Here is a 12,836-nt window from a genome sequence, read left to right as displayed (position 1 = left end):
ACCCCTTGAGCACGCCACTGATGGAGATTCTATTTTCTTTTTATCAAAAAAAAATCCGCATGAGCCCCAAAACATTCTTTGTCCAAGTTTAAGCAAGCGTTAATAACTCTTTACATATGCCACAAGCATCCTGTTTCAATTTTAACGGCTTTCGTCATTTGCTAGTAGCCAACTGCACCATGCCTAAACGTCTTCATTCCGTATGACGTCACAGAACTGCTCCTTTTGCCGTTCAGAACACAAGGCCGTTCATTCCTCGCTGAAGAAACCTCTCTCGTGTTAGCCGAACCTTCTCTTATCGCGCTCATTACATAAACAGAGAGGAGAAGAAAATCCGACTTCATATTGGACACTTTCCCACTGCACATCAAAATAGCTCTCCGCTCAGCAAGGCCATTTTATTCTCATCTCTACATCTTTTGTCCAAACGGCCGACCTCTGTGACGTAGTGGTTAGCACAGCACGTTACGACGCCAGGGGTCCCTGGCTCGAATCCCGGCCTGGACATGTGTGCTCTTTGTGAATCTCCCTTCTCAACTTCATCATATCATCAACCATCCTCATCTTCGCGATTATCCAAAAATGGCAGATAACCGAAAGAAATAAACCAAACCAGTCAATCAATCTTTATCCAAATGTATCCAGTTTTAACGTAATTTATTGTCAGAGTTGGATTGATTGATTGGTTGATTGAGTTGGTGTTTTAAGTCCACTTTGTGCACAGTAAGGCTAATTGGGACTGGACCTACAGTTTTAAAGTGAGATCCGAACCACTATGTGCCTCCACCGGGTGTCAGAGTTGGAGAGTAACGAACTGTTACTAACGCGTTACTGTTACAGTGTTAGTAACGCCTCACTGGAATTATAACGGTACCTTTGCGTTACTTGAGTTTACTTTACAAATTCAGAACTAGAGGATTTATTTGCCACGACGAAACATGCACTGTTGTATTTTTCATACTTCCGCATATAAAGTTTCACTGAGAAAATATGCACTACAAAGTACAGAGCCGCGGTGGTCCAGTCGGTAGGGTGTCTGACTGCCACGCGTAAGACCCAGGTTCGATTGCCAGGGGTGGGTGATCTAAGGTCGGAATTTTCCGGCCTTGTTTCTGCATAAAGCTGACCTGGGGCTCACCCAGCCTTAAATCAATGGGTACCTCGGGGCTCAAGGCGGCCGGAGAGTGGTGCTGATCACATCACTTCAAAAAAAATGGCCGATATCGAGAATGTTAACATCGGGGCCCTACCCACACATCCCCTAGCTTGTTACTTTTGGAAGGAAAGTTATGGTATATATATATATATATATATATATATATATATATATATATATATATATATATATATATATATATATATATCTTGTATATATAAACAACTTACCCAACTTTGTTTTATTGTTGAACAATGGGTTCTAACAAAACAACGAAAACTACAAAAATTCAGTTGTCTCTTCCCGCGATGAAAAATTAAAGATTCTGAACAAAAATAACAATGGCTTTCCTTACTTTCCTTCAATTTCAAACTGCGTCACAACTGCACACTTAACATTAACATCGAACCAACTTAACATTCCTTTCTCTTTCTTCCTTTCTATTTTTGGTTATTTTATGTCACTTTTCTACCTCTTGAATTAATTGCGACGATGAGGATAAATTGGATGATAGACAAGCACAATGACACTTGTGAGCTCTGGCTTCGCAGCGCGTAACGATGACCAATTCTGTCACGGAAACCAGACTATAACATTTCTAAATCAAGATTTAACCCTTCCACGTCGCCACTGTGCACATACACAGAAGTTTCATGCACTCGTTCATTACAGGAATTTCGAAACCGAAAGTGGATAGGCAGCTTTATAACTCGACGAAAAACCGGCAAGCCTTCGGGCGAAGTTTAAAATGACAATTTCGTCACTGACTCAAATTTCAGGGCTAAAATGTTAAAAGGGGAGCCGTGGTTCTCATTAACGTCTCCTGTGTTGCTTGATGGGATATCACTATGTTAAAGCATGCTAATGCATCGACCATGTTTTTTTTATCAACATCTAAAGTTAATAATACATACATGTTGAATCTGATTACACACGCAAAAGCTAAGATTCCAATACACTATACACCGTGGCGTATCTCTATATCTTTTATAATTTGAAAATTGGATTCGAGTAAAGATGCAAAAAACTTCGAAAGTTTTACATGCTTTTGTTTATTTGAGTTTTTAAGTCCACTTTATGTACAGATGGGCTAATCAAGACTGGACCTACAGTTTAAAGTGGGAACCGAACCCGGGACCCCTTGATTATAAGCCGACGAGAACACTTTTGCTAAAGTGGTAACAATATGTAAAACATGCAACTTGTAATAAAATAAATTACATATGTGAAAGCCCTTTGTTGTTTATTTACGCACAGTTCAACTTAGGGAGAATTCACATGGAAGCGACAGGCGACACGTGTCGCTTGAGGATTTCACTAATCTAACGCAGGCTTTTACGACCTGTTATACCATTACAGTAGGAAACGTAGCAGTTGATTGACTCGTTCCTAAGCGACGTGTCGCGTGTCGTTTCGGTGTGAAATCTCCTTTAGAGGTCCTGGGTTATCAGTAGAGTTGAGTTTCAAGGTGTTGGTGTCTTAAGTCCACTTTATGCACAGTAAGGCTAATCGGGACTGGACTTACAGTTTAAAGTGGGACCCGAACCACTATGTGCCTCCACCGGGTCCGCAGTCCGCAAAAGTCCGCAAAAGTGCCTCGCGACATTTCGCGCAGTATAAATTTGTCACGGTTGAAAATGTAATCTTATGCCTTGGAATACATCAAGAAGTTGCTACGAAAATTTATATAATAGTAATTTATTCATCCCAGTATAAAACAAATTCTCTCAACTTTCCTTTCTAGTACAAGTGCATTCAATTCGTTCATATACATCTTCATCTTCGTCATATATTCATTCCCATCGACGACCAGCGGCAAGCCAGCCTCAGAAATACACGACTGTCCGTATTTTCATTGAGGTGATAATTATAACGAAGCGAAAAGGGGTCAGTGAAGAAAGAAAATGGCAGACACGTACAAATGCTCTACATCCAGCCCCAGATCGATTCTAGACAATCTGGCTCGTAGTAAAAACTGCACTGAAGTAAATTTCATCGATTCCGCTTTCAAGACAGGCTGGACGGTGAACGTTCACTTTACTTTCGAAATGACATTGTTATTTGCTTTTAAGAGTACGATAAAAGTACATTTTACAACTTATACATGCTTGGTTCTACTCTATTTTTTTTATTTAGGTTATTTTAAGTCACTTCTATCTCTTGGATTAATTGCGACGATGAGGATGAATCATGAACTGATGAAATTGTTATTTAACGCCGCATTTCTGCCTCTTTTGCCTAATCGTGACGATGAAGATGAATGGTGATAACATGAAATGGGTGAAGGGACAATCACAAACATGTATGGAACACAGAACACAGCCCAAAGAGGATTATACTGGATGAGAGTCCAGGCGCCAGAGTGCCGTTAGCCTGCACCCTTGCAGTCACCGGGGTGTATGTCCTACGTGGATGAGAGGTTGACTTTTGAGTGCCTCCAGAGAATGTCGCCCTTTACACCCCGAACTGATAAAATGGATGATTGGGCAAACACAATGGTACGATACATTCAAGGCTTACCTAGAGTTCGAACCTAGGAACTATGATTTCGTGGTCCGTTATAGGGCCTCCCCGATGGCGCAGTGCTAGCGTCGTCACCTTGTAATCAAGGAGTCCCAGGTTCGATACCCGGTGGAAGAACACAGTGGTTTGGATCCCACTTTAAACTCTAGGTCCAGTCCCGATTAGCCTTAGTCTGCATAAAGTGCACTTAAAATACCAAATCAATTCGTGGTACGTTACGCTGACCACTTTGCCACGGAAGGCGGCATGCATCGTTCTACATGGCCATTCTCATAACAAGTGAATCAAAAATCGTGTAACACAAGCCTTGATTGTTATGAACATAAAAACCATGTGAGATATCAGAAGATTTATATAATTGGAGGCTTATGAACTAATGCCACACGAACTGTGAAAACACAAGCCGGCAGTGTCCGTGACTGTACATACAAACTATAGTTTGTGAAAACTTCAAAAGGTGCCGTTTCAGCTTCGATGTAAAAATTGTTAACAAAGAATACGTACAACACCGCCAAAGACGAACAACTTCTCTTTGTAACATTTTGCTCGTCGAGGCGTCGTTTCGACGCTACGAGCCCTCGAAAAACGACATTTTCTATCCTGCATGTGTGCCAGATAGACAGCATGGAAAATATATTTACCGCTATTTATTTCTCAATGGAATTAACCGTTATATCATCCTGAAGTGCATAGATTAATTCCCGCAACAGTTCATATCACGCTGAAGTATTTCATGTTTGACGTTTGTAGTAGCATTTATCTCTTTCTCAGGTTATTCTGTGGCGGAGTGGTTAGGACATTTCGCTACGAGACCAGGGGTCTCGGGTTCGAATCCCGGCCTGGGCATGGATGTTTGTGAGTGTTCATTCATCAATTTCATCATGTCATCACTCATCCCCATCTTCGCATATTAGCCAAAAGTGGCACAAAAAGATAAGTTAAATAAAGCAAATCAATCAATCAGGTAATTCTGATACCCGTATTTGTCAGCAAGCATATGGTAACGAATCATATCAGCCACGTTATCTTAATATTCTAACCCGAGCAATGGCAGGAAGTAAGGCATTGTGTAATACCTTGCATCGACATCATCCGGAGGAAGGAAGCCGGAGGTCCATCCGGCAACAGGAATGTTAGCGAACCAATGCAGCAACGAGTAGCCTTCCTGAAGTAATGTGTAGTGATCAGTGAGCTACCAGCTAGAGCTAGGTTTACATGAACTAAAGCTAAAGCCATGAAAACAGTTCAGTCAGGGTCACGCCGCTCAGCTACATTGTTGCCAATAAGCAACAATTTGAACCGACGGAATCAACCGCATACGTACGGTCACGGACATTTCTGGATTGTAATGATTTAATTGATAGTCAATGATGTTGTTACAACCCAGAAGTGCCCGTGACTGTACAACGCGCGAAGTGTCGTCTGAGCAGCTTAGAAGAAATGTGGCAATCCTAGAGGGCCAGGTGTGGAGGAGACCTTGACTGGACTGTGTTCGTGGAGAGAGCAATAGTTCCGCTACACTTCACTAAACGCTTATTTCCGCCTCTAGGCTGTTTTCGGATTAACGTTAGCAAATTTACGTGCACATGTAGAGCTGTATTCTGAGTGTCTAAACTCAAACCTTTTGTGCCTGGATTTTCTTTTGCGGAAACTATGATTTGTACGAGGCAAGTGGCATTGCCACAATGACATTTGTTTCGGGAATCTGTTGAGAGATGTTTTGATACTTGAGCAAGCATGTTTGCGCGCACAAAATTTTCGCAGACACTAACTGGTGCCTCATACCTACTGGAGGCAGATGCACAGTGCTTCGGATCCCACTTTAAACTGTAGGACCGGTCCCGATTAGTCTTTCTGTGCATAAAGTGGACTTAAAAACAACAATTTTAAACAAACAAGCAAGCTAGTGCCTCATACAAAATCAATATTTCTGAAAAACATTCACGCACAAAATGGCGCACGATTGGTACGAGCTCAAACAAATGTTTCTCAGGGCTTCCCCGATGGCGTAAATCAAGGGGTGCCGGGTTAGATCCTCGGTGAAGGCACATTTAACAGTGATTCGGATCCCAACTTAAAATTTACGTTCAATCCTGATTAAAGTGGACTTGAAACAAACTTTAACAAATATGTTTCTTTTAACACAGAATGTATATGGGGACACATGAAACTAGAAAAAATTGGCCTGCACATGAAGGTTGTACGCACACGTTTGTTCATACAAAAAACACAATTGCCTTAATTTAAATGACTTTATCACTACAAGTAATATCGCTACACTTACGCTATCTTATTTTGAACAGCCTTTCTGAACGCAACTTGATTATTACCTTTAAAAAATTCATAATACTTCTTAAAGTGTTATTTTAGAAGAGTGTCCTGTAATATATGTAGTGCCAATGGGACTCTTTGTCAGCTAACCACTGTTAACGGAAGAGGGAGACGCGTCATACAAATAGTTCACATACATGTATTATGCATATGTAAGATATTGGTATATTATACTAACAGGTCACACCGACTGCGGCTACTCTGAAACATTTAGAACATTTTGTAAAATATGATTTTTATATCGATAAGCTTCTTACGCATACCTTCCTATTCATTTCCTTATGCTATGTCGTTTAAAAGCTCTGTATTCTATTCGCTATACGGGTTCTTCCGAAGTGCATACGTAATCTTTCCCACGCATATTTCATGAACTCGTCTCTTCATTTCTCTTATTTTGCGCATTCCCTATGCCTGAGTATCGAGGGCTGACAAAAGATATCATAATAGCAATGTTCAACGGTTCTCATGTGGCAAGATGAAATGTCTTACCTGTCAAAAATTTCATATTGTCAGCAGGGATGTATTTATGGGGGGGGGGGGAGGGTCCACGAGGTCCGGACCGCCGAAAGACTAATTTAGACCAATATTAAATAAGCAAAATACTTGATGCTTGTGATTTATTTCTGCAAAAACTTACACAGAGCTAAGAATAATTGTGAATATACCGCTTTTTGTTACAGTGCTTGTGAAAATTTATATGTACCACTACTAATAATAATACACTTAAAAAAATTATCAAGGGCTTTACTTTTCATCAGCTGGACCTAACAACCTTTTTGTTATTCAATAAATACTACATTAAATTTTTTTGGACATAAATTTCTTTGGTAAGGCAGCTGTTTTTATACAAATGTTAGTGATCTTAACTAAACATAAGTCAGATAATGAATACATCCTTCTCTTTATATGTTCGTTCAATAATAACAATAATTATTATTTTAATCTTTTTAACCTATGATTGTAAACGCTAATTATTATTACATGTGACACACTTGGTTCGAACGCCGCCCGAAATATGGTTCTATAGATACTTGCCTGACTATCAGATTTTATTTTGGGGGTATCTGGTTGTCGTTGTTGACGACCCAGTAAGGGCAATGGGGGACCAAGAGAATATGAAAAAGTAATGATACTCGGTCTACAAAACGGATGAAAAACGGCAACAGGAGTCAACGGACGCATATCCTGACCGGAAGTCACTTAACGCCAGGACTTGGTTCTTAAAGGGGTGTAACATCTAGAGTCCTGCACAAGACCCGGAAAAAACCCGTCTGCGAGGAGGCGCGCCTACAATAGTATGCAACACGCACGTCAAGCCCAGGTGTTCGACATCGCGCAAGCGAGCTTCACGTCACAGTTCTGCACAGGCATCGATGCCTGCCAGGCTTTTCTATTACCCGGGTCTTAAGAAGACCCGTGAGACTCGATGTAGTTCTTGCAAGTAGACGCGAGCACTGCTGTCAGTGTTGCCAACGGCCATTATATTTCACTACGTATGGAAATATTTGAATTTCTGCTTGGCGCAGCGCAGGTGCCTTGATGTTGTATAACCATTGGCGTAGCAAGGGGTGGGTGAAGTGGGCGACCACCCTGGCCCTTGCGCATGTAGGGGCCTCCGTCCCATGAGGTTGATACGAAAAACGTAATAAATGGAAGTGAGAAAGATAGAAAAGGCTAATTTTTGTGGGCAATAAAATTAAAACTTTTTTATCTGGCCTTATGTTATAGTTTAACGTTATAATTTGAATGAATACGTCAAATCAGAGGCGGGCGGGAGCTCTAAGCCTAAGGGGCCCCAAAAAGTCAAAATAATTCTCATTTTTCATGTGAAACATTAACGCAAAATTGCTTGGACAATTTTATCCAATTATTATTTTCTTGAATAGAAAACGCTTTGTCTTGGCTTTTCTTCTGTCTCGTGACCTTGCATAGCCTACACGATTTTACTATGTTAATGATAAAGCACCTCAAACTGCCACGGAACAAAGCATGGGGCATTTAAATGCTTCCGGTGTTTTAAACTGAAGAAGGGTGTCGATAATATTAGCAGTTCTTCCTTCGTTCCTACAACTTCAGATGCAGCTATTGCCCTCTGTAATGGGCACAAAGATGATTTATCTTCAGAATATCCTGATAAAGTTTTACGTTTCAAGAATGTGCTTAAATCTGAAATCAAGTGCTTTGACAAAGTTTCTTCTCCTTGATAGCTCTACACTAGCTTCCTGTGTTCTCTGTATCCTGTACCGCCTTCTGTTTGTTTCCTACTCTTCAAGTAACAACCACGAAAAGAAAACTATATTTCTTAAAATTGAAACTTAGGAGAAACTTCTGGAAGGTAGTGTCGAATGGTATGATTCAGCCAAAATTTACCGGACTCAGTAATCTCACTTTCGAACGAGAAAGAGCAAGATCTAATGTAAAAGTGTCATTCGCTGCCCAGAAACCAGCTTACTGTTAAGCAAGATGGTTTGATTTAAATCAAGATTTAAATTGGGGAATTCTATTTTAAAAAATCACTTATTGAAATCACTTTAAATAAAATTACAGAATAATGTACACAAGAAATTTGTAGATATCAGAATCACTTTTTGTGAAAGTATATTAATCTCGTATTCATTTAATGGTGTTTATTATGCTCTAAGAAAGGAAATAAAGGAAACAAAATATATGTCCTGATGGAGTGAAGCTCATACGAAAATAAATTTAATATGTCATCTGAAAAAAAACACTTACATTTCCTTTGATTTAAAATTCAATAATTTTTATAAGCAAAAATATCACATTTTTTAAATAGAATAATATACAAAATACTAATCATGTTAAACCGTAAATAGTGTCATTTTCATTAAACTGTAAATAAATATGGTAGCTGATATTTGGCTAACTATCATTAAAACCTCTCAAATTCGGCTACAAGGACTGTAAATATTATTTTAAGTTAAAATTATAAAGTACATCCAGAATTTATATTTTCACTGTAAGAAAAGTTACTGAAATTTTAATAGTTTCATTAACACACTTAACAAACATTTTCATATTAGGTTCATTATGTTCAGTCCCAGAAACATATTTACATGTAATTTGTTATTTGCTTTAATCAAACTGTTCAAATATTTTACACGGCCGTTTATCAGAAAAAAGCCTTTCTTAATTAATATGTCTATGTGTACGATGCCAAAGAAAAGATCGATTTAAAAAAAATATATATAAAAAATTATTTAAAAAAACATTATTTTTATCCACCCAGCTGTTAAGAGGGGTGGTGAAGGGGATAAGTAAGTATTTTGTATTTTCTTCTTTTGAATACATAAATGTCAAAGAAAGATATGTTGTAATATGTGAAAATTCAGAGGTAGAGCATCGATTTGTATAATTATTAATATAAGTGTAGCCACAACCAGCCATTCTAAGTAATTACATACATTTCCTGGAAGAATCTGTCTGTACTTGACCCAAATTTGTTTCTTGCGGACGCGTACTTTACGATTTTGTTACGCCACTGCGTCAAATATTTAATATTACAAGAATATTAAGACGTAACAACAAAATGAGATTCACAATTATTATTATCATCTAAGCCCTAAAATTCAAAGTAAACTGGTACAATTGATGTGCAACAAAGTCAAAATTGCTAATTAAAAAGTCAAATTAGCTGTATCAATTGATTACACCAAAGATTTCACACTTATGGTGCAAATGACTATCGTTTTAAGATTTGTTGATGTTGAAACCGATTGTGTTGAAGACCTTGAAGGTAGATACTTTGGGCTCCTAGACAGGATTGTGGTTTAGCGCAGCCCCTTCCACCCGCTCTATCAAGCACAGACATTTTATGTGCGTCCTTCGATATTTTCTACTTAAGCCATGGTTTGTGACATTTACATCCTACAAATTTTGAAATGAGGAAACAAAGAACGACTCATTAAATAATATATAGGTTATATTTAAAGGTTCTTATTTAAGGATATTTCAGTTGTCTTAGTGTCTAAAGAACATCTTAAAAAACGTTAAACGTTAATTAAATATAATTTTCGTCAGAAATTAATTATTATAATAGGCTATTATATAAATATAATAATTTGCAGACGTTTCCTTGATGACTGTAAATCGATTCACATTGATATTTCAAACTTAAAGAACGGATGGAGCTTTGCATTCTAATCTCGCCCAGGGTCTCACGATATGAACGCCAATGTACCTAAGATTTTTGTAACTTCTCAAATTAGTTTCATTATTATGTCAAACCAACTACCACATATTTTCCAAATTTGTTTCGAAGGTCTTGAAATAGGTTTGTGTGTCTTGTACATTTTATGTCACTTTTCTGGTCTTGAAATCGTAAATCTCCTCTCGGTTTCATTTTTACGTTGTTCGTTTGTTGAAATGTGTAAATAGCATTGCCTGCTATTTGCACCCGTATGAAGATACAAGCTAACAATAATTATATTTTGCATCGTATTACTATCAATGCGGTCTGTAGAACTTGCAACAACATTTTTTTTTGGTACTGGGTACAGAGTCTAAAGAAAACCTTGCTAGAAGGTTGAAAATGTTACGTTTAGTTTATGTTTTAAAATAAAATAAATTTCTGCGTTGGTCAGCATATTGAGTTTTTCATATCATGGAAACAAGGCTTAATGGTGTTACAACAACATGAGCGAACGACGAGTTGTTGAAAGAGATGACAATATTCAAAAACCTTTTATAATGCAAATTCTGATTTCATGTTCCATTTCATGGACCATCGTGCCTTAGTGGGGGGGGGGGGAACTTGAGCAACTAATTCGGATATTGAATTGGCAAAATTACACCAGAGAGAAAATCTGTTTGATTGATTCATTCATTTATTTGGTATAGTTCGTACTCCTTCACAGGTGTCAGCAGTGGCGGCAATTAGGGGCGGGGCCGAGAGAGTGCAGTTGCCTCCCCCCGCCCCCCCCCCGCCCCGACTTTTTGACACTTTTGCACCACGATAACCTCATGTGTCAAGGGAAATTAAACTGTCCTTGCCCCCCTTCGACACACACTTTTGCACCTTGGCCCCTTAGTTTTGGAACCCAATCGCCGCCACTGGGTGTGAGTGATACAAATGTTTTCTGCCAAGGAATAAAAGTGATGAACATTTTTAAGTGCTCCTAGAACAGTTTAGAATCTAAAAGTTGGCAACGGTGACTGCGTGACTCATGTATCTGGAGACGGTGCAAAACCGGAATGAGCGTTCGCTGAAGATAAGCGAGCTTCGTCTTGCAAGGCCTTCCAGTTACCCGTGGGCTTTCGATGCTTGATGTGTCAAAACCCAGGTTTATAGTTTTACTCGCCCGCCCGACCAGCCAGGCGGGCCGAGTAAGCGATTCTGACCGATATGCAGCCCTCTGGTAACATCATGGGGTATAATTTTAGCTACCGTATCCCGTTTGAATATTTTACGACCGTCAATAAAATTTCCAGCCCAGAGCAACGCTTGTGAGATCACAATAAGAAAAAAAGAAAGGCAAGCATTCTGAACCGGAAAACGTAACACAAACGTAGCAGTTTACTGTGGCTTCTCTGGCCTTGCAAAAGGGGCAACTTCCTTCCACGCCAGTGTCGACACAACCTTTCGGCAGGTGCAAATTTCCCCTTTTGTTTAAGTTATCCCATCACCTTAAAGGACCCCGCACACTGAGACGCGGGGAAACATGGAAAAATCCGGCAACAGAACTTCTGTCGTCGGCTTCTATTGAATTAAAGTGGTGTAACGCCCGCTATAGGGAAAAGCACGGAACGGAAGCCAGAATTTCCGTGCCAGAAGTCTGCAGGTTATCTTAAGATACTGCAAGTACTGTACACTATAAAATTCAATCCTACGTTTGATGTTTTTTCATATCTATGAACAAGAGTCAGTTTCGAAAGCTTGTCGCACACTGAGATGCCGGAAACGGGTCTGTTGAGTTCTGTTGCGCGCTTCCGGCGTCTCAGTGTGCGACAAGCTTTAGAAACTGGAAATACGTTGTATCACCTTTGACTCTTGTTCATAGGTATGAAAACATCAAACGTAGAATTGAATTTTATAGTGTACAGTACTTGCAGTATCTGCAGGTTTTCGTCATCCGATTCGTTGCCTTAAAACAAGTGCAAAGTACTTTCACCAAAGCCAAAACGAGGCTGGTGGGTATTCATCCCTTCCCCGTCAAAAAAGAAGCTAGTGTCATGCAGGATTTGTACCTAAACACCACTTACGTTGCCAACAATGGGCATGGGGTCCCAGGTTCAATTCCTGATGGAGGCACTGTGCACAGCGGTTCGGATTCCAATTAAAACTGTAGGTCCACTCCTGATCAGTCTACCTGCGCATAATGTGGACTTAAACGAACTTCCACATTTAACACCTCACCGCTTCTAACTTATACTGAAAACAAGTTACTACTATAGATCAAAGGAGGGAAGGAGTTCTGTATATGTACAGTGAGTGAAAAAAGTATTCGTACATCTCTTGTTTTGCTTTTTTTTACAGTTTTCTCGCAGTTTATTTCGACCACAATGTTACATAACACCTTAAAATATGACAAAGGAATGCTATGGTTTGATTTGTATAAAATGTTTACACTAATCAATAGCAGAAAATAGATTTCTTCAAAATGGATGAAATGCTTGAAATGAACTTGCTCCGAAGGAGAGAACGTTAACCATTCGGCTATGCAAAACCCGATGTTGTCCATACGGATTTAAAAAATAAAACTAAAAAAACTGGCACCTCATATTTAGCTGGGAATTTGTTCACTCAAAGTTTCTCATCGTCTGCCAGCACTGTTACACACAGCTTGCGTTCAGTTGCGTCAACGAAAAC

General features: G+C 39.2%; 1 protein-coding gene across 7 annotated transcripts in view; it reads right to left on the bottom strand.

Annotated features, from left to right (window-relative positions):
• The window catches only part of LOC145983893 (uncharacterized), a 159,310-nt gene that overhangs the window by 102,299 nt on the left and 44,175 nt on the right, over positions 1-12,836 (bottom strand). The window lies entirely within an intron of this gene.

Source organism: Lepisma saccharinum, chromosome 2, assembly GCF_977018435.1.
Source record: "Lepisma saccharinum chromosome 2, izLepSacc3.1, whole genome shotgun sequence".
Taxonomy (NCBI): domain Eukaryota; kingdom Metazoa; phylum Arthropoda; class Insecta; order Zygentoma; family Lepismatidae; genus Lepisma; species Lepisma saccharinum.
This window is presented reverse-complemented; position numbering and strand designations above follow the sequence as displayed.